This window comes from Onychomys torridus, chromosome 7 (assembly GCF_903995425.1).
Source record: "Onychomys torridus chromosome 7, mOncTor1.1, whole genome shotgun sequence".
Classification (NCBI taxonomy): domain Eukaryota; kingdom Metazoa; phylum Chordata; class Mammalia; order Rodentia; family Cricetidae; genus Onychomys; species Onychomys torridus.
The window spans coordinates 97,256,808-97,280,339 of record NC_050449.1 but is presented as its reverse complement, the minus strand read 5'-3'; the positions used below and the strand labels follow the sequence as shown (position 1 = coordinate 97,280,339).

The window sequence follows — 23,532 nt, the reverse complement described above, 5'->3', positions numbered from 1 at the left end:
CATGGCAGCAGGCAGGCAGACATGGTGCTGGAGTAGTAGCTAAGAGCTCACATCTTGATCCACAAGCACAAGACAGAGAGAAAGAAAGCTAACTGGGAATAGCATGGCTTTTGAAACCTCAGAGCCTGCCCTCGTGACACCCTCCTAAAGCCTTCCCAAACAGTTCTACCAACTGGGGACCAAACATGCAAATATATGAGCCTATGGCGGCCCTTCTCATTCAAACCACCATGACCCTTCATCCCAAAATGTTGACTGCCTTCGTCTTGTGTAGACAACCATAGCTGCTTTGAGCTCATGAGTGCAGAAGTCCTGTCATGTCCTGACATTTGGCTTTTACAGTCTTGCTTCATCCATGGTCCCTGAGCCTTGGGGAGGGTGTGTGACATACATGTCTAATTTGTGGCTGAGCACCCCACTGTTACTTATTCTCTGAACTTTGATCAGTTGTGAGTTTCGGTGTTAACCACCCTCCACTGCACAAAGAAAGGGAATGTAACATAGCAGCCCAGCTTGGGTCCTAGGACAGCAACAAAAAGCAAAGAATGAGGGAGAGGAGGAAGGAAGAGGAGGAGGAGGAAGAGGAGGGCAAAGAAGATGATTAAATCTGAATAAATTCTGTAGTGTGATTAATTAATAGGGTTGTACCAGGTACCAATGTTTATTTCGTAGTTTAAAAAAACACACCAGGGTTATATAAGACATTAACTAATGTTAATGGGGAAGTAAGGGACTTCTTTATACTATCTTTAAAACTTTCTTTTCTTTTCTTTTTTTTTTTTTTTTTTTTTTTTTTTGCAGAATTAAGTTATTTTAAGCTTGAAAGGGAGTTGTGCTGGGCACTCCTTTAATCCCAGCACTCTCACTCGGGAGGCAGAGGCAGGTGGACCTCTGTGAGTTCGAGGCCCACCTGGTCTAGAGTGAGTTCCAGGAAAGGCACAAAGCTACACAGAGAAACCCTGTCTCGAAAAACCAAACCAAAAAAAATTAAAAAATTAAAAAATAGGAGTGGCCCTACACAGTGTGTGTGTGTGGTGTCAATGTATGCAACTATGTTTGGGTTCTGGTATTAGAATAGCGAGCCTGTGGTCAAACAATCACAAACCTCAGAGTAAATACTTCTTTCCATTTGGAGTACTAGACAAAGGTTTGCTGCATTGTAGTTTAGGATTTGTCATGAAGCTGCCACTTGAAACAAAAATCATTCACCACAGGGGGCACCTGGACTTGAACCAGGGACCTCTTGATCTGCAGTCAAATGCTCTACCACTGAGCTATACCCCCATGACAAGCTCAGGCCTCAAGTAAACATTTGTTCTGCTCCTATGACTTACATCACACCTCATAAATACCTCTCATGCCTGACATTCCTCTAGGATTTGACTCATCCCTAATTATCTCCTCAGCACACTGTCTCCTGCTGTCCCCAGAGCTTAAGTATTTAGTTTCTTCCTGTCACCTGAAGCTCAGAGCAGTCTCCTCTGTCTAATTATCTCACCGTCAACTGAGCACATATCTCCAGGTAAATCAAAGAGTGTTCCAAGCAGAAGCAACCACCGATGAGGTGGCACGAGAAAAGAGTCTGGACTCGGGTCTGTCTACACACGGTCTTCAGAAGTTCATGTTTCACTCTGAAATGACTGGCAAATGTTGCATATGTGCATGTACTGTACGTGTTTTCATCAGATTTCCACACAGGGACATCAGTTTTGTTTCATAGTTACTGATAGGAAATCACAACATGTCCACACGGCTGGGCTTTCCTGGCGGACCGCCTAATTATTTCCGGTTCAAAATAGCCATTTCCAGGTCAGAACATCTTGCATGACTAGGACTCTGTGGCTTTACATGGTTACGTAAAGCACACGCGGCCATGTAATCTATGCGCATGCGTGGAGTAGCCACATGCGGTCCTGTACGCATGCGTGGCCCACTCTTTAAAAAGCCAGGCGCCATTTTGCACAGGTCTCTCTTCTCTTCTCTCTTTCTCCTCTCCTCCTCCTCTCCTCATTCACGTGTGCTTCACACAGGCCTGTCACCTCTATCCTCTATCCTATATCTGTGGATTTGTCGTGTTCGGGACGTGTTCCTCGCAGGGTAAGAGCGCCAAAATAACCAACAGTTACAGCAAGGCAAAGAAACAAAAATCAAAGAAAGACAGATAGTTTGAAGTTCACAGTTCACTCCAGATTCCTATTCTCTTGAGTTCTAATCAAAGAACTCTCAATCCTGTGCATGGCTAAGATTGAGCCAAAAAGTTAGAGAAGCGCTCATCACTGTAACAAACTTGCCTTGACAAGGTCTGTCAGACACTGGAGGGCAGGGCCAGGGAATAAACAGCAAGAAGCTGGGACTGTAACAGATCAAAGGCTTCCTAGAGGCCCCAAATACCCACTTGCACCCATTCCATCCTCCATGTCTTTTAATTAATTTATTTGTATTTTATGTACCCACCACATGTATGTCGGTGTGACTGGGTCAGATCACCTGGAACAGGAGTTAACAGTTGTAAGCTGCCATGTGGGTGTTGAGAATTGAACTCAGGTGCTCTGGAAGGACAGCCAGTGCTCTTAAACCTCTGAGCCATCTCCCCAACCCCACCCTCTCCATTCTGATGGCCAAAGAGAACCTTAGATTTCAAAACCATTATGCCCCAAATTAAACTTCCAATCTCCCTGCCCTACATCCCCATGTATTTTACTCTGTTGTAACAATAGCTCAAATGCACTGGGCATGTGCAGTGTGCCCCACAATGTACAAAACTCCCATAAAGTAAACATTAGTGACAGCGTGCTCATTTGGCAAGTGGGAAATGGAGGCACAACATAGCTGAAGTATCTAGTTGAAGCTCCCAGAATCAGCAGGTTATGGGGCCAGGATTCTGGTGTAGGCTCAGAACTGAGTGCTGAGCTTGCAATTCCAGCCATTTCTGTCTTGCCTTATGACATTGCTGTCATCTAGGACAAATATTTCAAGCAACTCCGGGTCATACCTATCTCCAGTTAATCCATAAGTGATGTTGATTTACATTTAAGGTTGCCACCCTTTCCCTGTCCCAGCCTCTATCCCCACCTCTACCCACAGTGCACCCAGAGCCTAATCAGAAAACCAAATCTACTTATACACGCCTTGCAAATGCAATTTCAATAAACTCTACATCTAGACCCACACACAAAGCTGTTCATCCCTGATCTCTACTTGTCTCTTCAACTTCTCACTCTCCACAGCACATTCTAAGTAACTACCTGGCTCCAGTTTCTTCCAGTCCATTGCTGCTGTTTTTGCCTAGAACTGTCTACACTGTCCTTCTTTGCCACACCCACCTCCATTCCACTCTCCATCTGTGGGATATTATTCTCTGGGACTGACTGGCCATAAGCTCCTCTCTGAAGCCTACCCTAACCTTCCCCTCCTTTAGATGGAAGTAATCACTGCCTCTTCACTCTGCTAAACCAGGCACAGGTGGCACAGCTCATGCATTGCTTCTGATGGTTCATGCTTGCCGTCCGATCGGGAGTGGATGGAGCTGAGTCTCATTCAGCTCTAGGTTCATGCTTTGTATAGTTCCCATGTATGTAGATGCTCAGAATGTCATCAAACTGCTACCAAACTTAAGGCCACAGCCTCTGACTCAACAAGGCATGTTTGGCCACCCATCCATGATAAGCCAATTAAAAGAGTCAAATTAATAATGAAAAGCAGGAGAGGTTTTTTTCAATGTGGACCACATTAGAAGATACATGTCACACACACACACACACACACACACACACACACATATGGTGAGAGAGAGACAGATCTTTCTCATTTGGTCTGGGATGGAACCTCACACATGCTGTACACGTACTTTGTCACTAAGCTACATCCCCAGGATTGTCTTTCTTGGCTTCTCCCAGGGCAGAGTCACTAAATTTCTTGGATTTCCTTGCAGTCAGAATGTTGTAGGAACCACAGGACCTCGGAAACATTACACAGAAGGATTTTTATCACAAAGTTGTTTGGTGGTTTGGCTTGGTTTTTAAGATTCATGAGAAAGCTACAAGCTGACCTAGAACTCTGATCTTCCACCTCACTGCTTCCCAAGTACTGAGGTTACAGGTGTGCCTGACACAGAGTGTTACATCAGAACAGTGGAGTGTGTGGTATAGTGCTGCAAGCCTCAGGAACATGGAATGGAATCCAGCTACTATCACAAAAGCTACTACTTGGAAAGGTCAAGGACTTTTTTGAAGGTCAAGCCATGGCTTAAGGAGTCTTGGCGATGTAGATTGAGCACATAAATTCCCTTTTTGATAGATTATCTCAGTTGACCTCTTCCTTCAACTACTCCCTTTTTGGGTTGTAAAAAAAGCCTGACAGTCTCTGCCTGAAGAAAACTGTTTTCTGCCTCTATGACCCTGTAAGGATTCAAGCCTGGTGACCTGGCTGGAGGGAGGATTGCTATGGGTTGGGTATATAACTAAACCTTGGAGACCGAAAAAGAAAATGGAGAAGAATAAATCTATGGACTAAGAGCTCACTATACCTCGATTCTTCTTCCCGAAAACGATTGTCACCATTTGTAGCTTCTCTTCTGGGTCCCCGGGGAGTTTATTAAGGCTGGACCATAATAATTTTCGATAGTATAGTAACATTATTGAAGGTATGCTCTGTGTTCAAATCCTAATTTGCCCTTTGCAGCTTTTGACTTTTACAAGTTACTAACCATCCCTGAGTCTCTGTCTCCATGAAAGAAATTCAGACAGCATATATCTTGTAAAATTACTGCAAAGTGCAGGAGATGGTGAATATTAAAAGAGCCTAGGGCTGGAGAGATGGCTCAGAGTTTAAGAGCACAGACTGCTCTTCCAGAGGTCCTGAGTTCAATTCCCAGCACCCACATGGTGGCTCACAACCATCTGTAATGAGATCTGGCACCCTCTTCTGTATACGTAATAAATAAGTAAATCTTTGAGAGAGAGAGTGAGGGACTAGACTGGTACTTGCAATATCCAAAGAATCAAGGGAAGTTGTTAACTATTCAGTTGGCCATGAATCACAGAAAATAATAAAAGTCAAACTCAATCCATATTCTAAAGCAAAATCAAGAGTAGACAGGGGGCACCTGGATTTGAACCAGGGACCTCTTGATCTGCAGTCAAATGCTCTACCCCTGAGCTATACCCCCAGTGAGGTGAACTTGTTTTTATAGTGTATCTGTCTCTCAGCATTCTGGTTCTTAAAAGCCTCCAGTGACTCAGGAGAGCTATAATTAGGAGTGCTGCCTGGAAGGAGCCTGGGCATTAGAAGTGGTAGAGGAGATTTATAATGAAACAAGACAAGGATCTGAAGAACAAGGATCTAAGTTCACAGGGCCCAGAAAATCTCCTTTAGACTGGCCAGTACTCAAAGCTCCATTCCTGCCAACTGTATTTCATATAAAGCAAATCTGACTTCCTAGGAAAAAAAATCACCAATGTCGCCACAGCTAAGAACATAGATAAAATATGAATGACTGGATTCCCACCATGATTGCCTCAGCTCCTACTTACATGGATCCTCATTGCTGTTCATGGTCTTAGAGAACACAGCTCCAAATTGGCACTTGGTAGATAATTGTAGCATTAAATTGACTTGGCAGGGGTGGGGAGAGTGGGGGTTGGAGGTGGGAAGGGAGAGTCTCAAAAAAAGTCTCAATAACAACTGGTGAGAGACAGATGTCCTTGAGCCATAACTGTAAGATGATTTCTATCAACTGAAAACAGATGGTCAATGGCACTCTTATGTAACATAAATATGATGTTATATATAACATAACTCACCTGAAACTTGCAGTACTGTCCACTGTGAAAGGTCATTTGATTCAAGAAACAGGAATGCTAGAGTCTCATAATCAGCTAACTAAATTATCGACCCCAGTCCCACTACCAAAGCTTCTTTTTGACTTCCAAATGTGCCCACAATTCCAGCAGCTTGTGTTTCTTGACCCCATAAACATCTTCTCTCCCCCAATAATGTAGGCAGAGGCATCCTATAGAAATCTGATGCGTATGTGCCTACTGGAAGAATTTCTCCTGTCAATTTCTCAGACCACACACCTTCTTTAGGTTTTTCCCGTGGATCTTAATTTTGGGAGTAATCAATCAGTGTGAAGACTGTGGTGGGGAGAGACGCCATCCCGTTTGTGAACACCCTGCCTCACACTGGAAATGAGAACATTGGTTACTTTGGATCACTGTGACAAAGTACCGACCCACACAACTTAAGAGAAGAAAGATTGACTTCAGCTGATGATTTTAGAGACATTTGCTCTGTAATGGAAGGCAAGGCACGGCAGGGTGAAAGTCTGTGGTAGCGGAGCTGTGTACTGAAAACTTCACATGACGGCGTGAGAAACTTCCGTTCTATCAAAGGTGGCTTACCAGCCCACTGCCAATAGTCCTTGTCTCCCTCACCTTGTAAGACTTTCATGCAAACTTTTTCATCTCCCCCACCCTAATAGACTTCTGTTGACACAAAGATCCTGCTGCCTTCTCAGGACTTGATGACCTGGAACAGCAGCCCCTTCCTCTTTCCCTTCATTTCTTTTTTACCAATTCTTTTTAAACTAGTCAACTGGGAGAGAATGTGAAGTCAGACCCTATCCAATCAGGAAAAAGATACATTCAGTACAGACATTAAAATAACAACCAAGTGAATGTCCTATCTCGGCTTGATATTGGGGTCCTGGTTCTGGTGTGCTATCTCTGACTGCTTGATAGTAGGGTCTTGGTTCTGGTGTGCCCTTTTTGCAAAAAGAAATTACTTTGCTGAGCCGCTTTTACTTTGTATGTTCCCTTGTGCAAGCCCAAGATTATTATGGGTTTGTTTCTAACAGTGGCAACTAAAACAACAGGCCAGGCACCACCAGCTAGGATTAAGTGTCCAAAGCATGAAACTGTAAAGAGCTAAGTCTCACAGAGCATGCTTTATTTCCTCCTTGTTCTGTACTCACTTTGGGCATCAACCAGAGCTGAGATTTTAGCAGTAACAGATGAACAGTGTACTTCATACTGAAGGACCCCAGTGCTGGAAGGGATTTAGAAATCATTCCAATCATGTCTTTTGCAGGCTGAGAAGTACAGAGTGAGAAATGATGAATAGCCTTGCTCAAGGTCACTGATGTATCAGGAGTATGACTCGAACTAGGATCTACTCTCCTCAAGGTGCCTTGATGGCAGCACCCTTTGGAAACTCCCCACGGCCAGGGACAATGTTGAAACTCAAAAAACTGCTGTTGGATAGATGATAGACTGTAGTCACCAATCATGCTGGTTTTCTAGGGGACTTCCCACATTTTAAAACTAAGCACCTTGCATCTCAGAAAATCCTTCAGAGAACTGGATCCATTATCATCCTAAATACCACCTTCCCACGCTCATCATCCACAGTATTTTTCAAACCTAATCATTCACTTTTCCCTGTCATGTTTTTACTATTTCCACAACATTTGTCTCCTGTATCAAGGTTGCTAGTAGTGATAGCTAGGGAGGTCTCAGACATAGAGGCAGCAGATAGACTCCTTACCTAACTCACTTTCCGGGTTCTAGTCATCATATAAGAATCCAGTGAGAAGATAAAGAGACGTTTATTTACAGGCTAAAAGTACACACCCAAGGCAGGGAGTTCCCGATTCTCAAGAAAGAGCCTCACCACCCAAGCCTCTGGACAAACTCCAGTGGGTAAAAGATATTCATGAGGTAGAACAGGGAAAAGGTAGAGCCTTTCAGGACTCAATCAGGATTTTCTCCAGAAATGTTTCTGTCTTTATACGGGACTTTCTGGATGTGTCATAGCATCAGCTGGTTATGGGAGGAGATGATTTTCAAGGCTAATGATACAGAGACTTCGGCACACTGAAGCAAAAGATAGCAGAATTAGCAGACATCTTGGTTGGCCCTGTTGACCCCACCTGATTTGAGATGATCTTTTTTTGTTGTTTTTATTTTATTTTATTTTATTTTATTTTATTTTATTTTATTTTATTTTATTTTATTTTATTTAACCATTTGTGTGGTCTCAAGATGCCCCATTGTCAGACAGCTCTGAGGTTGCATCAGCCTCTGGCTGCCATGCAGTTGACTTTCCCTGAGCCTTCGTACCCTGCCTACCTCTATCGTGTTTACTTAATATTTGTTTTGAAATCAACCCACTGTTTTTACTTAGTCTCATACTAAGCAAAAATACCCTTGAAATCATGCCAATTGTATTTTGGTTTTTTTTGCACATCAAAGTAAATACATAACTATTGGAATACATTAAAAATTATGTCAAACACATGCTGCACTTACAGCCTGTGATGAATGTTTCTTAACACTTTTAAAATGCTAATTCATTTATTCTTCAAAATAAGCAACGTAGGAGGAACTATTTTCACCTTTATTTTTACAAGTGATAGAATCAAGGCATGGTGAAGTTCAATAACCTCACCAAGGCCATACAGCTAGAAAACTTATACACATACATCCAAAGCCACCTTAGAAACCCTCACCGCAGTCACAGGGCAATCATTCAACTTGGACCATCATTTTGTTTCAACCTGAGTGAGCCATGGGAAGCCCAGGAATTCTGTCAATTTTATTCTGAGTATACATATATATTCGGTGGTGGGGCAGGTGGGCAGGGGAGGGGAGGGTTCTTACATGAAATCAGCATTGCCATCAGTAAACTGAGTAGAGCAAATTATTCTCCTTATCCAGTCCATTTAAGAATCGATTAGAACAAAACTGCTAACTAATAAGAAAGTTAAAGCAGGCCTGACAGCTTTGTGCTGGAAATACCCATCTTTTCTGACCTCCAGACTCAATTGACATCCCAGCTCTTCTTGGGTATTAGTCTGCAGACCCTGAAAATTCAGTGTACCATCAGCTCTCGTGGGTGTCCAGTTTAGCAGCTGTGGATACTGGGGCTTTCAGTATCCATAACTATTAAAGCCAACTCCTTCTCCTTCCCTTTCTCCCTCCCTGTTCTCTCTCTCTCTCTCTCTCTCTCTCTCTCTCTCTCTCTCTCTCTCTTTCTCTCTCTCTGTCTGTCTCTCTCTATCTCTCTATCTCTCTTTTTCCTGGAGAACTCCTGCTTGGTTTGGTTTGCTTGGGCTTGTTGGTTGGTTGGTTGGTTGGTCTGGTTTTTGTTTTGTTTTTTTAATATATACTCTATGAACCCCAAAATAATACTTGCTACAGATATGCATTGAACTGACATGTTCTACATTCTACATTCCTAACTCTGCCATAGTGACCTCAAACATGCAAATCTGATCTCAGTGTCAAAATGTAGGCAAAAGACAAAGATAATATGTCTTAATTAGAAGGAATACAGGCCAATCTTACCTGAGTTCCAAATCCTAGCACTCAAGATTTAGAGCTGCAAGGGAAGCACAGGAAAAAAAAAAAAAAAAAAAAGCACTTTATAGGAATGTAGGGGAAATTGTGGTCCTTACTCAAAATAAGCTCAACCACAGTGTTTGGGGAGCTTAATCGTCTTGATGTTGCTAGTTCCCAAAAAACTATTTCATAATAAAAACTAGTTTTTAGTACTTCTGCAGTGGATGCAATAAAAACAAAAACCTACAAAATTGAAGAAAATATCCCCAAACATATCTGATAGGAGGGTCTATAGTCCTACAATACACTGATGGCCCTTTTTAATTCATTAACTATTATATTAAACTATCATGTATGTATAGTAATCAAAAGCCCCTACCAAATACACACACACAAAAAAAAATCAGGGAGTAAGAGATAAATACATTTAACAAAACACACACATACACACACACACACACACACACACACACACACACACACACACGAGAAAGGATGCAGGTTAAAAAAAAAAAAAGGAGCCCTTGCATTCTTGGTAGAAATGTAAAATGGTAGAGCCATTGTGGAAGAGAGTGTGCCCCCCCAAAAAAAAACTTCAGATAGAATTAGTGCATGATCTAGCAAGCTCACTTCTGATAAGGAAAGGAAAGGAAACCAGTATCTTGGAGATCTCCCCACTGCCCTGGTCATTGTAGCATCATTCATAAATACCCAGGACACAGGAAAATATTTTACCATCCATCAACAAGTAAATGAGTAAAGAAAGGGTAATAAATACATGTTTGCATGAAGACACAGTGGAAGATTGTTCAACTATTAAAATAAGGCAATTCTGCTATTCACAACAACATGGGTAAAACTTGAGGGCATTACACTAAGTGTAAAACATTGGAAAGAGAAACAGAAGTACTGTACTACCTCACTTATACATGGAATCTAAAAGTCAAATTCGCAAAAACAAAGGCTGAGAGGTGGAGGAAATGGAGAAAGACTGGTCAAAGTCTATAATTCCAATTCCATGATAAACCAGTCCAATGCATTTAATTAATATTATGTTCATTAATAAGCTTTCTCCCCCCCCCCCCATAATAAGTTTCTCTGCCAACACAGAAAGCCAGATCAGACCAAATTGAAAAAGTATAACAACAGGTATATTGAGCAAAGCAACTCCTGGATGGGTTCTCCAGTCCCAGAATTGAGGCCAGAGAAGTTGTGCACCTGAACTAAAGCAGGGAGACTTTATAGATTGTAGGTAAGGGGTGATGATGTGTTTGCCACAAACTGAGTTTGTGCCCAAGTATGGTCAAAAGCTGAGTGCTTAGGCTAGAACTTGGGCATCAGGGGAGAAAGTTGCAATGGTCTCCATGAATGCAGAACTGGGCTTTTTAGTACCTTCCCTTTATTTGGAGCCTCTCTGAGCAGATGAGGTTTGGAGAAAGAGAGAAAGAGACAGGAATGGGGCTTCCTGACTGTGCAGAGGCTCCAACTGAACATTCATGATCATAAATAATGCTGTACTGTATACTAAAGATTTGCTAACCAAGTAGACCCCAAATGTCCTCACCACAGCCATGCACATAGGCACACACACACAGATACACAGACACACAATCAACAATCAACAATGTAAGGTGATAGATATGTTAAATAACTTGATTGTGGTAATCATTCAAAATATATATCAAATAATCACATTGTACACTTTAGATTTTGTCAATTATATTTCAAAGCTGGAAAAATTATATCCTCAATAGTTAAAAGAATCTACTCCTGTTAAGATAGTTCTTCTTAATTGAGTTTTTCAGGTTTTTGTTTGTTTGTTTGCTTGCTTGTTTAATGTTTTGTTTAAAACAGGGTCTCATATATCCCAGGCCTAGAATTCATTATTTAGCTAAATATGACCTTGAACTTCCTGCCTCCACTCCCAAGTGCCAGGATTCCTGGTTTGCACCATTCCAGAGTTAGACGATGCTAGGAAATTGAATTCAGGGCTTCACACATACTAGACAGGCACTCCACCAGCTGAACCATATAGCCAGCCCAGGCTGAGACTGCTATACAAACCAAGTGTGGCCGAAGTAGTGCAATGGGTTTCTGTGACTAGGTCAGAAAGGAACACTCAGATTTCCCATTTCTACTGGAGTTCCTGCTTTAGATCCTATGCACCATGCTATGAAGATGCACAAACCATTTCTGCCAACAGATCCAAGTCAGGCCCATCAGGAAGACATATGAGCAGCTGGAACCCCAGCTCACAGGTCGCCCCAACCTCCAGCCTTCCCAGCTGGGGCCCCAGACAATGCGGAGCAGAAAAAGTCATGCACAGTACTAATTTAGGCATACTTTATGCAGCCACACACAGCCGGAAGTGAATGCCTGTGTTTCCTGTCACGGTTGTACCTGTTGGGGTATTCTACCACCCCATGCCTCAGGAAGGATGGGAGATAGTTACGGACTTTGGCTCCCATCTTTTCCTATCTTACTACCTTCTACCATCGCCAAGCACACTGTATTTGCTCTGTGCAGGCCCTGTCTGCGCTCTGAGTTGCCAAGATAACTGCTCCACTTTATAAATGAATCCTGAAAGTGTTACAGAATAATCTTTGTGTACTCTGTGAAGATGTGTCTTTGCCTTCTGATTGGTTTAATAAAAGAGCTGATTGGCCCAGTAGCTAAGCCTGAAGGATAGGTGGGATAGCCAGACACAGGATGCTGGGAGGAAGAAGGGAGGAGTCTCAGGAGTCACACAACATGGGAAGCTCATAGATAAAGTAAACGAGCCTCAGAGCAGCACATAGATTAATAGTAATGGGTTAATTTGATTTCTAAGAGCTGGCTTTCATAATTAATAAGTCCCCATATCATGATTTGGGAGCTGGCAGGAGGGACAGAAAAATCCTTCTACACAACATTGTATACACAGTTCTGGGCTGGTGAGATGTTTCATTCAGTTAAAACATTTGCTGCCAAGCTTGATGAACCTGAGTCCCTGGGACTTGCGTGGTGGAAAAAGAGAACCAACTCCTTCAAGTCATCCTCTGGCCTCCCAATTCATGCTATGGTACATGTGCCCCCCCCCTCTGGCCTCCCAATTCATGCTATGGTACATGTGCGCCCCCCCCCGACACACACATAAATAAAATAAATTTCATTTTTAAACCTCCACAGGGGTAACAATAACCCCACAATCATAGTGGCATGACTAAGATTAGGCAGTAAATAAGGAAAAGGAAATCATTGTTTAATACTGGGTCCTTGGTAGTAGAATCTGGTGTGCTGAGCCTGAGATTCATCATGTTGCCATTTGCCCTGGCCCCTCCATCTAGCAAGTGGCATTATATCACAAGCTTCCTAGAGTCAATGACCAATGAATGACAAGCTCAAGGCAGATCTCAAGTTTTGCTTGATTGAACTCCAAGACAAGTACCATTGTATCAGAATCCTCTCTGGGCAAACCAGGAACTGTACCTTCTCATCAGCTCTGACTTCCTGGACAGTGCTTACCACTTCTCCTACACAATGGGTTCTGTAGGCCTGGAATCTCAAGGCATCCCAAAATTCAGATAGTCTTTGTCTCCCAAAATATCATCGGCCATGTGCATCTGCCAGTGTCAACAATGCCAGCCTTCCTGAAATGCAATGTATTTCAGGACTGTAACACCAACAACCCTAAGGGAAGGGGGTTGGAAGAGGGCTGCAGGAACAGATGAAATGTCCCCTTTATTCCCTGCTGTTAAGGGGCATGACAGGAACCTCTTTTCGCTGGCCTCCAACCTTCATGTCATATCTTTTTGTTTGTTGGTTGACTGCTTGCTTGCTGTAGTGGTTTGGAAGAAAATGGCCCCCGAAGGGAGTGTCACTATAGAAGGTGTGGCCTTGTTGGAGGAAGTGTGTCACTGAGGGGGCGGGCTTTGAGGTCTCTTTTTCTCAGGCTTCCCTCAGGGCAACATTTAGTTGACTACCATTTGCCTGCAAAATGTAACACTCTCAACTCCAGCACCATGTCTGCCTGCACACTGCTGTCTTCCCCTTCATAATTATAATGGACTGAACCTCTGAAACTGTAAGCAAGCCACCCTCAATTAAATGTTTTCTTTATAAGAGTTGCCATGGTCATGGTGTCGCTTCATAGCAATAAAAAAACCTAACTAAGACGCTTGCTTGCTTGCTTGCTTGCTTGCTTGCTTGCTTGCTTGCTTGCTTGCTTGCTGTGAAACAGGGTTTCTCTGTATGGTCTTAGCTGTCCTGGAACTCACTCTGTAGACCAGGTTGGCTCAAACTTACAAATCCACCTGCCTCTGCTTCCCAAGGACTGGGATTAAAGGCATGTGCCACCACTACGCAGCAAATGTCATATCTTAAAATCCACTGACATGACATGTGTGGAGGACAAGGTGACATCCTGATCAGGAAGGAAACTGTGACATGACAGATGGTGGATTGTGCATCAGCAACCTGATTCTTCAAATTGACATGATTGGTGCACAAGTATCTAGTGAAACTTGGTTTTAAAAAAATTAAGTTTTTACCACTGACCAGGCCCTGTGCCTCCAGAAAGCCCTGTATTTCTATTTGCCTAACTTTCACCAATATTTATTTACTTCCCAGGAAACTCAGATGAGAATAGAGGGAAGTAGGGGTAAAGGTGCTACAGATCACAAAACTTTAAACCCTAGATCTAAACTTTGAAACCCTGAAATATTTTCAGCTATAAAAAGATGCTCAACTTTCAGAATCCTGGTCTATAAATAGTTTCCAGGGTCAGGGGACTCACAGATACTTAATTTGTTTGACAGAATTTTCATTGGCCTCTTCCATACTTCCTAAGGCCACAGTCTATGCCCTTTCAAGCCATAAATTTCATATTCCTATGGACATCTGCTTCCAGCAAATACAGACAGAGCTGCCTGCTACTACCAATTTGCTTCATAAATGAAGGAAGAAAAAAAAAGAAATAAAAAATGAACAATTCAGTTCAGTCAGCATCCAAGAAATAGAGCTTTCCCCAATCTATTTCTCTTCTCCATCTATCTATCCTGCCCCGCCCATCACTTCAAAGGTAAGGTAATGCCATCCTTCAATAGCCAAACATGCAGAGGCCGTGATTCTTATGTAACCATTCAACCTAGAAAAGTTAAACAGGAAAAGCTGCATTCAAGGATTCTGAACACTCCATTCATTTCAGCCACAGGGTTCTAATGAGGAGAGTCCAATGAACGCTAGGTAGGCTGGCCCCTGGCTTCGGGCCTGGTGGTCACTGAGTCTCCCTTACCTTGGCTACTGCTCTAGGCCAGTGTTAGTCAATCAAATGGAAGTGTTGGCAAAAATAGACTGTCTAGTAGCAAATGTTCTATTGCAGCAGAACAAACAGGATAAATTAACTCTAACAGTACTTTTTAACCCACTATATCCCAAATCACCCCAGCAGGTAAACAATGTATAAAAACGATTAGTAATATGTCTTACATTCTCTTCTTCACACAAAGTCTTTGAAGTAAACTGTGTATTTACACAATTAACACAAGTTCCACTCTGGAACCTGGCATCACCCTGTGGCTAGTGCCTACAGGAACCTTCTGCTCAAGGTCTACAGTCAAGTCCTAATCCTCTGGCTAGTGTGCTCCTTTCTGAACAAACGTGAAGCTCAGAGCTGTAGAGATGGCTCAATAGTTACAGCACCCATCATGTAAGCATGAGGACCAGAGCTGAGATAAAACCCCAATGCACAGTGGCTCTAGGGACACTCCTTTAATTCTAGTGCTCAGAAGGTGGAGATTGGGACTCCCTGGAGTGAGCTCACTAAGTAGACTAGCGATATTTGTGCATTCTGGGTTCAAATGAGGGACTCTGTCTCAGTGAGTAAGAGAAAGAACAGCTGAAGAAGTCGCTTGCCTCCATGTACAGAAGTCAATGCTAGCCTCTTGCCTCCATGTACAGAAGCACACATGTATGTGACTGATATATTGTGCACACCAATAAATTTATCTGGGGTCAGAGAACAGAACAGCCATTAGATAGACATAGAAGCCAGGCATGGTGGCACACTCCTTTAATCCCAGGACTTGAGATCTCATGTCTTGCTTGGGAATGACACACACCTTTAATCCCCAGAAGTGATGGCAGGAAACAGAAAGGTATATAAGGCATGAGGACCAGAAACTAGAGGCTTTTTAGGCTTTTTAAGCATTTAGCTTTTAGCAACAGTTCATCTGAGATCCATTCAGATGAGGACTCAGAGGCTTCCAGTTTGAGGAAACAGGATCAGCTAAGAAGTTATCGAGGTGAGGTTAGCTGTGGTTTGTTCTGTTTCTCTGATCTTTCAGCGTTCACCCCAATACCTGGCTCTAGGTTTGTTTTTTATTAATAAGACCTTTTAAGATTCATGCTACACATGTGCCCATATAGCCCCCATCCTATGCACTCATGTACATGTGAACAGACATGCACATATATATACTTGTAAGGAAAAAACAACTTGAAAAAATGACTGTTTCCTCCATGAGACAACTGGATGAGAACCTCTGTTCCTGAGAGTAATCATGCCCAGTAATCTGCCAGTCACTTGCCAGGCCTGGTGGCACTCCCTTGTAATCCCCACACTCAGGGGACTGAGGTAGGAAGATCAGGAGTTCGAGGGAAGCCTGGCCATGCAGTAAGACCTTGTCTCAGAAAAACAAAACAAGCATGTAAGCCAGTAAGACCTTGTCTCAGAAAAACAAAACAAGCATGTAAGCTAACAAGCAAACAGAGTGAAGGAAATAAGAGATCAGTTAAGTTTGAATTTTAAATAAATGATCATTTTTGAAAATGGGTGAAGTGTTCTAATGGACCCAAGCATGGCAAATTCAGCGCTGGTAGGTCTTGCCCTCTGCCCTGCCCTCTCCCTTGCTAAACTGCTAGATTACATTCCTAAAGCTAGGCCCCAAGGTCTAGTCCCTTATTTGGCCACTTTCTTGTATCTGACTAAAACTCCAAGGTTCAGTTATCAAAACACCAAAGTCCAGCAATCAAAATTCATTATTTGGCTACATTGGCTAACATGTCCAATCAGGACTTACCAACTCATCCTAACACAGACTTCCCCTTTTTCTCCTTAAAAACTACAGAGAGGCAGCCCCTCCGCCCCACTCTACCTGTCCCTTCAGGAGTAATAAGTCTTCTTTGTGCTGACAAATTGGTGTTTGGGTGTGTTCTGTGCCAATTCCAAGGCCCCTTTCAATGGAACTTACCAGGGCTGTAAAATTATGCATTATTTTTCAGAATTCAAATTTAACTGGGCTTTCTGTATTTTTATTTGATCAATCCAGTAACTCAACCAGTAATACCTAATTCAACTGAGTTGGACTGTCTTCAGCCAAAGGGGAGTGCAGAGGCATGCAGAGGCATGCAGGGGTGCCTGTGGGATCTCACACAGCCAGCAGAGTAGTGTTCTAGCCACCTCGACAAAGAAAGAAACCAGACATGGTGGGGAAGAGAGAGAGAGCATGGCGGCAGCTCCAGGCAGAAGATAAAAGAGTGTGGAAGAAGTCAAAGGCTGGCCTACTGAGAGAGCCTGCACTTTTGTCAAGAAAACCACCATTGCTAAAAATAAGAGAGGAAGGCTCCTGACAGGAAGGCTTGTACCAGTCCCATCTGTTTTCGTATTCCATTCTAAGAGTTCACCAGGATGTCTGTACAGCCTAGAAGAATCTCTTTGGAACGAGGTCTCACTGTGTAGCCCAGGCTGGCTTGAGGCATGCAATCCTCCTGCCTCATCCTCCCTTAGTCCTAGGATTGCAGGAGTATTTGTGTATCATCTGTAGCTTAACAATTTCCTATACTCTCTCTAGCCTAACGAAAATATTTTCACCAGGCCTGGTGGCACACACCTTTAATTCTAGTGTAATTGGGAGGTAGAGGCAGGATCAAGGACAGCCGGGGCTATACAGTGAGACATTCTCAGGAAAAGCAAAAAAACTAAAAGCAACGTGACATGGTGGTGCATGCCTTTAATTCCAGCACTTGGGAGACATAGACAGGCAGATCTCTGTGAGTTCTAGGCTAGCCTGGTGTATGTACATAGTGAATTCCAGGCCAGCCAGGGCTACACACCCTTTCTCGGAGAAGTGGGGGCAGGGCAAGAGCTCTTATTTTCATATTTTACATTATATGCTATTACAGTGGGTAAAGACAAAAAACACTGAATTTACTCCATTTTCTAAGTATTCCTTCAAGTGGAAGGGGAGGTGTACTTCCACAAATTTCCCAAATACTTAAAGTTTCCCAAACTGTACATTTGTGGGCTCTCAGGGGCAGTAGAATTACAGAATGGTGAGGGCTTGTTGTTGTTGTGGTGGTGGTGGTGGTGGTGGTAATTGTAGAATATTATTTTAAGGTGTGTTACTTTTGTTTATGATGCATTTGTTTAACTCTGTGAAGCTGTGTTGCTGTGTTACTGTGCCTGTCTAAAACACCTGATGGTCTGATTAAGAACCAAAGGCCAATAGCAAGGCAGGAAAAAGAATAGGCAGGGCTGGCAGGCAGAGAGAATATATATATATATATATATATATATATATATATATATATATATATATATATATAGAGAGAGAGAGAGAGAGAGAGAGAGAGAAATCTGAGAGGCAAAACAAGGAGGAACCAGAGAAGGAGGAGGACTCCAGGGGCGAGCCACCCTGCTATGTAGAGTGAGAGTAAGATTTATAGAAATAAGAGAACTGGAGAAGCCCAGAGGCAAAAGGTAGGCAGGATAATAAAAATTAAGTAAAGCTGGCTAGCAACAAGCCAAGCTAAGGCCAGACATTTATAATTAAGAATAAGCCTCCATGTCTGATTTATTTGGGAGCTGGGAGACAGCCCCCCAAAAGAGAAAAAATAACCAACAACAGGTGGTGGTAGTGGTGGCAGTGGTGGCAGCGGCAGCAGCATGGCTAAGGTTCCAGGTAAATACAGAATTTACATCTCTCACAATTTCTAAGGTGATGCTGCTGCTGCTGGTCCAGAGGCCACACTTGGGCCACTTCCTAATGAGCATTTCCTTAGAGTCATACACAGTACCTGTTGAGACAATTTGCTCTGCCCTGTGGTTAGCATTTCTTCAAGCTAGAAACCCCAAGAACACAGCCTGGAGATGGGCAGCTGCCAGGCAGAGGCAGTGGCCTCTGCTGTTGATATTGACCATGCACTTAAACAATGTGGGGTTTCTCCATCTTGAGTCAGATGGTCCATCTGCAGAGGAGGTTGGAGGAAGTGACTCAGAGGTGATGCTTTGAAAACAGGTATCTCAAGGAGGCCTTCCCTTCTTCCTGGTTATGACAGTCCTTCCACCCTCCATGCACTGTGCTTCCTTCTAAGAATTTCTGAACTTCTCTGGTCTAGCCTCTGCTTTGGGCCCCAGACACTACTTTGGCCACAGGGGGATATCTTCTTTATTCAAGCCTCTAGATTCTGTCACCCAGAAAGATCACTTCTGTGTATACAAAGCCTCCAAGTTCTCTTCCTGGCTAGATGGGGGTTAAGGAACCTAGTTGGGAGCAATGTCTTCACTTCCTGGGGCTAAGTGGAGAACTACTATCCTGTCAGAAGGCAAGCACTCAGACCCATCATCTCCTGGTAAATGAAGGAGACAGAATTCCCCATCAGAGCAATAATGATTATGTTTAGTGATTATTTTCAGCATTTGCCAAGGCATTCTGACTTTTTAATCCTCTCCTGAGGCTCAATATCCTGGCCCTTGCCATCAGCACTCCTTCCCAGAAGGCTTCTACAGGGCTCTGTGTGGTCCACTTCTCCTTAGAACTCTCTGAAGGATGATTCCTTGTCTTCCCATAAGCCCTTTGCTAGATTCCAATAAGGTCCAAACATTACTTACAGAAGGGCTCAGTTAATTAAATGGGGCCAATCAAGACCAAACATAAGGAAACCCAGAGGACCAAAATACCTCACTCACTACGCGCTGCACACTGTCTCATTTCTAAGAAGCACAGAAACCCTTGACGCTTTTCTTAGGATTCAGAATAGCAATCCCAGTCTACTCTCTCATGCCCTTCTCTAGCCACGAGGAGGCCCTCCCATCCAGGGGTCTTCATCTCAGTCATTTGGGGGCATATTCACAAGGGTGGACTAAGACACTGATCTGCCTCTTCAGCTCTAATGGGAAGCATTCCTTGGGGAAGTTGAAAAGGGCCTTTCAGACAATGTTGGTTGGTTGCAGCAAAGACTTCAGTTCTACTCTGTCACTGTTCAACACTTCATTCAAAGCTATGGCGAGGCAAGCCCTACCCTTGTCCCCGGTTGGTAGAACTAAACAGATTATCACCACTAAATACACATTGAAAATTAAATCTTAGAATCCAAGCAGTTCTCTCCCTCAGCATTCTTAATGGGGCCAGCCAACTTTCCACATATAATGACCAATTTCTGGGATCCATTTGCCATTTGCTCTGAGTGCGGATTTCCCTAGAAGTCAAAACTAATCTTTTCTATACATATTCATTTTCTTCCTTGAAAAAGAAATTATAAAGAAGTATTCTGGTGACTTGTTTCCCTATTTCATTGTGATTGTTTTTTTTTAAGTATTTCTGGAACCATGTTCATTGGAGCCAGTTGTGTAAGGAATGCCTGGGATAGTTGGGTGGAATGTGAACTTGTTGGAGAATCTCTATTCCTAACAAGTTTCTGAAGTATCTGTTTTCTGGGTTTATTTTATTTTTAATTATGAGCATATGTGTCTGTCAGTCTGTGGGTTTTGTGTGAGGGCAGTACCTGAAGAGGCCAGAAGGACATCAGATCCCCTGGAGCTGAAGTTACTGGGGGTTATGAGCCAACACATGTGGGTGCTGGGAACCAAACTTGGCTCCTCTGCAAGAGCAGCATACTCTCTTAAATGTTAATACATTGCTCCAGCCCCAAGAGGTGATGATTATGTTCAACAATTTTTGAAAACCAGAACAATAACTATGGACAACAAGTACCTACTAAACTTTCTGTAGGTGTCCACTTATGTTGAAGGTAGGTAAAGGTTTAATATAACTACTCCCATTCTAGGGTTCCAGTTATTCCACTGTTTTAACTCTAGGGAACACACACACACACACACACACACACACACACACACACACACAACACAAGCCATTTATTTAAATAAAACCCACCACTAAATCCAAAAGGCTTCTTCACTCTTTCCTCTTCTGTTTTGTCACTCATTGCCCCTCCTCTACTCCCCACAATGTCATGCCATGATCTCTAGGTCATGAAATACATCCTTATTTTTTCAAGTTTTGGTTCAAAAATCTCTGCTGCCATTTCTTGTTGCCAAACTTGTATCCTCACCAAAGCATGACTTCTGAAAAAATGTGGATTCTGTGACACTTACTCAGCTTGGTATTCCTGATCCTGCCAGTCCAACTCATCTTCAAGTTTAGGGAACAACAGGGCTGGAGGGAGTGGGGGCTGTAGCTCGCCTCTTTTCCTTAGTGTCGGTAGCCACCTCGTGTTGGCCTGCGATGGACTGAACCTTATTAAGTCATCCCACCTTCATTTCTGCAGTCACACACCCTCACTGCCTTTCCCTGCACGTACTTCAAATGCCAACTGCCACCTTCCAGGTAGAAGCAGCTTATTACGCCTCCCTTTGTGTTGGCTCCACACTTTAAACATGCTTCAATAATTACACTTGTCACACCACAATGTGGTATTGGCTTTCCTGTCTGTTCCCTCAACTAAATAATGAACACCTAGAAACCAAGGCTGATGAATTACTTTGCAACCTCCAACACTCAGCTATTATCTGGCATAGTGTGCATTCAGTAACATGTACGTTGAATGAACTTCTCAGATACCTATGAGTAGATATTATCTACTTAAGATTTGTTTTGCCAGTATGAATTCTCAGAAATGTCATTATATATTACACATAGTGTTTCCTATAGATATGTCATAGCTGAGCAATGATGTCAGTGTGTTTCTTTTATGAAACTAATGTTAATAGCATCTAAAGCAACACTAATAGAATTTTCTGGAATGACAGAAATATTCTATGTCTACACTGTCCAATCTGGTGATCACTATTTGTACAGAGGAGAAAAATAAAAACCTCTTACAATGCTAATTTTAACATAATTTAATTTTCATTGATTAGAAGTAAAAAGCCAATAGGGCCTAGGGGATCCCCTATGGAGAGCAGGCTGGTGTGTGCTAATGTAATAATCTCATCTAGGAGGAACTGACATACCCAAGCTGTCGCTGTCTTCACCATGCACAGAGCCCAGCGGGCCCCAGTGGTGTTCCCAGTATGAGAAAGGATGGGAGTGTCTGTTGTGGAATAACCCTCTTGTATATTGTAAAGATTTATCACTCAAATTGGTTTAATAAAACCCTGATTGGCCAATAGCCAGGCAGGAAGTATAAGCAGGGCGACCAAACTAAGAATGATGGGAAGGAGAAGGGCAGAGTCAGGAGAGACACCAGCAGACACAGAGGGAGCAGGGATGTGTAGAAAATGAGGTAACAAGCCATGAGCCACAAGGCAAAGCAAAAGTAGAAATATGGGTTAATTTAAAAAAGAGTTAGCTAGTAACAAGCCTATCAGCCGAGCATTTATAATTCACATTTAGTCTCTGAGTCGGTTTTTTGGGGGACCTGGAGGTCAGCACAGAAAATGTCCGTCTACAGTGGTCAGTTGAGGAATGAAGAACGGTCGGTGATAGCTGTTTAGAATTGCTGGTGCGTGAAGATAGAAAAAAATTCTAGAGGTTTTTCATCCATTATTTTAAAACTTTTTACAAACAATATACCCACTTGTGGTCTGAACCATGCAGACTGCTTTCACCTTGACTTTTGCTAGGCTGCTGTCTTCAGTCACTGTCTTTTCCTGTCTCCATATCCCATTTCAATAAGCATTTCTGATCCGTAATGGATAATGAGAAATTTCAAGGGGTGATGCTAAAAGAGGCTCACGGTGTGCAAGAAGACAACTGGGTATTAAAATACAGGTTTCCAGTCACTGAAGATGCCTCCAGAGAGAAAGATGTCTCCAGGGTTTCTGTGGAGAAAACTGCACCCTCGCCAACCGCAGCCTGGAAGGAGTAACAACAGAGACAGACAGTGGCTTAAAGACATTTTGACCTAATTTGTGCCCTAACTTGAGGAGCTTTATAAGAACCCAAAGTAAGCAGTTTGAGGAAACCCAGATGACGTGTACCACCCCAAGCCCTGATCATCTTTGTTTATCCAGGTGGCCTCCTACATTCATACATTTGCTTCGTGCTTAAACAGGCCATGCTGACACTTCTCAATCAACCAGCCACATAGATCTAAATATACTGTGTGAGATTGGTAAAGTGCAAATCTAGGTAAAGGATAGAGTCCATGGATATTTGTAATAAGAATTCAGTATTCACACTGGCCTCAACTTTTACAGTAAACTGTGTACTTAGAAGCTGTCTTTGAAAATATGGCACCATTTAATGTATGTCTATTGGTTGTTAGGGAAATAAACTATGTGTTACAGGGAGGGAGATACCTTATAACAGAGGATGTATAATTCTGAACATACAAAGGTGTGTGTGTCTCTGTGTGTGTGTGTTATCACTATATAATGTGTGCACATGTTTAATATGTTTGTCTATACATATCCAAAGAATAAGACATTAAAAGAATGCAACCAAAGAATAAACAATGAGCATATCCATATAGTAAGATAATAAATAAACTATATGAAGATATAAGCATGTAAAAATATTCCATAAAAATAGGGCAAAAAGGAAAATAACTTACTTTAACTGTCTGTATAGTCTCGTCTTTTAGACATCAGGTGCAGATTACCCTACTTGACAGCTTTCAAATTCTCAGATTCAGCACTGGGCTTCCATTTCTTTGGACTAAATTGATATATAGAAACCCCTCTTACATCTGCTACTTACAGTGATAAGTGGTTTCTCTTTGGCCAGTATAAAAGTCCAAGTTCAGCTTTCTCCCAAACAGCTTTTGGTCCTTCCACACCTGTTTAATGATGTCAGCAAACCATGGATTGGATGTGTTTCCCCTTTACAGACTTGCTCTTGAATCTTGAATTTTAATTGGGTGATCTAAAACTATGGTTATCTAGATCTAAAACCATGTTATCAAATCTTTTTCAACTCAAGAACAAAAGCAAAATCTCCATAAACACCCACCTCACCTGTTTGGGCTTCTT

At 42.6% G+C, this 23,532-nt stretch overlaps 2 non-coding genes across 2 annotated transcripts; both read right to left on the bottom strand.

The window, feature by feature from the left end:
• Positions 1-1,212: 1,212 nt before the first annotated feature.
• Trnac-gca lies at positions 1,213-1,284 on the bottom strand. Its single transcript has one exon. It is a non-coding gene; the product is annotated as a tRNA-Cys (tRNA).
• A 3,811-nt stretch (positions 1,285-5,095) lies between these two features.
• On the bottom strand, positions 5,096-5,167 carry Trnac-gca. The gene has a single exon. It is a non-coding gene; the product is annotated as a tRNA-Cys (tRNA).
• Positions 5,168-23,532: the final 18,365 nt, after the last annotated feature.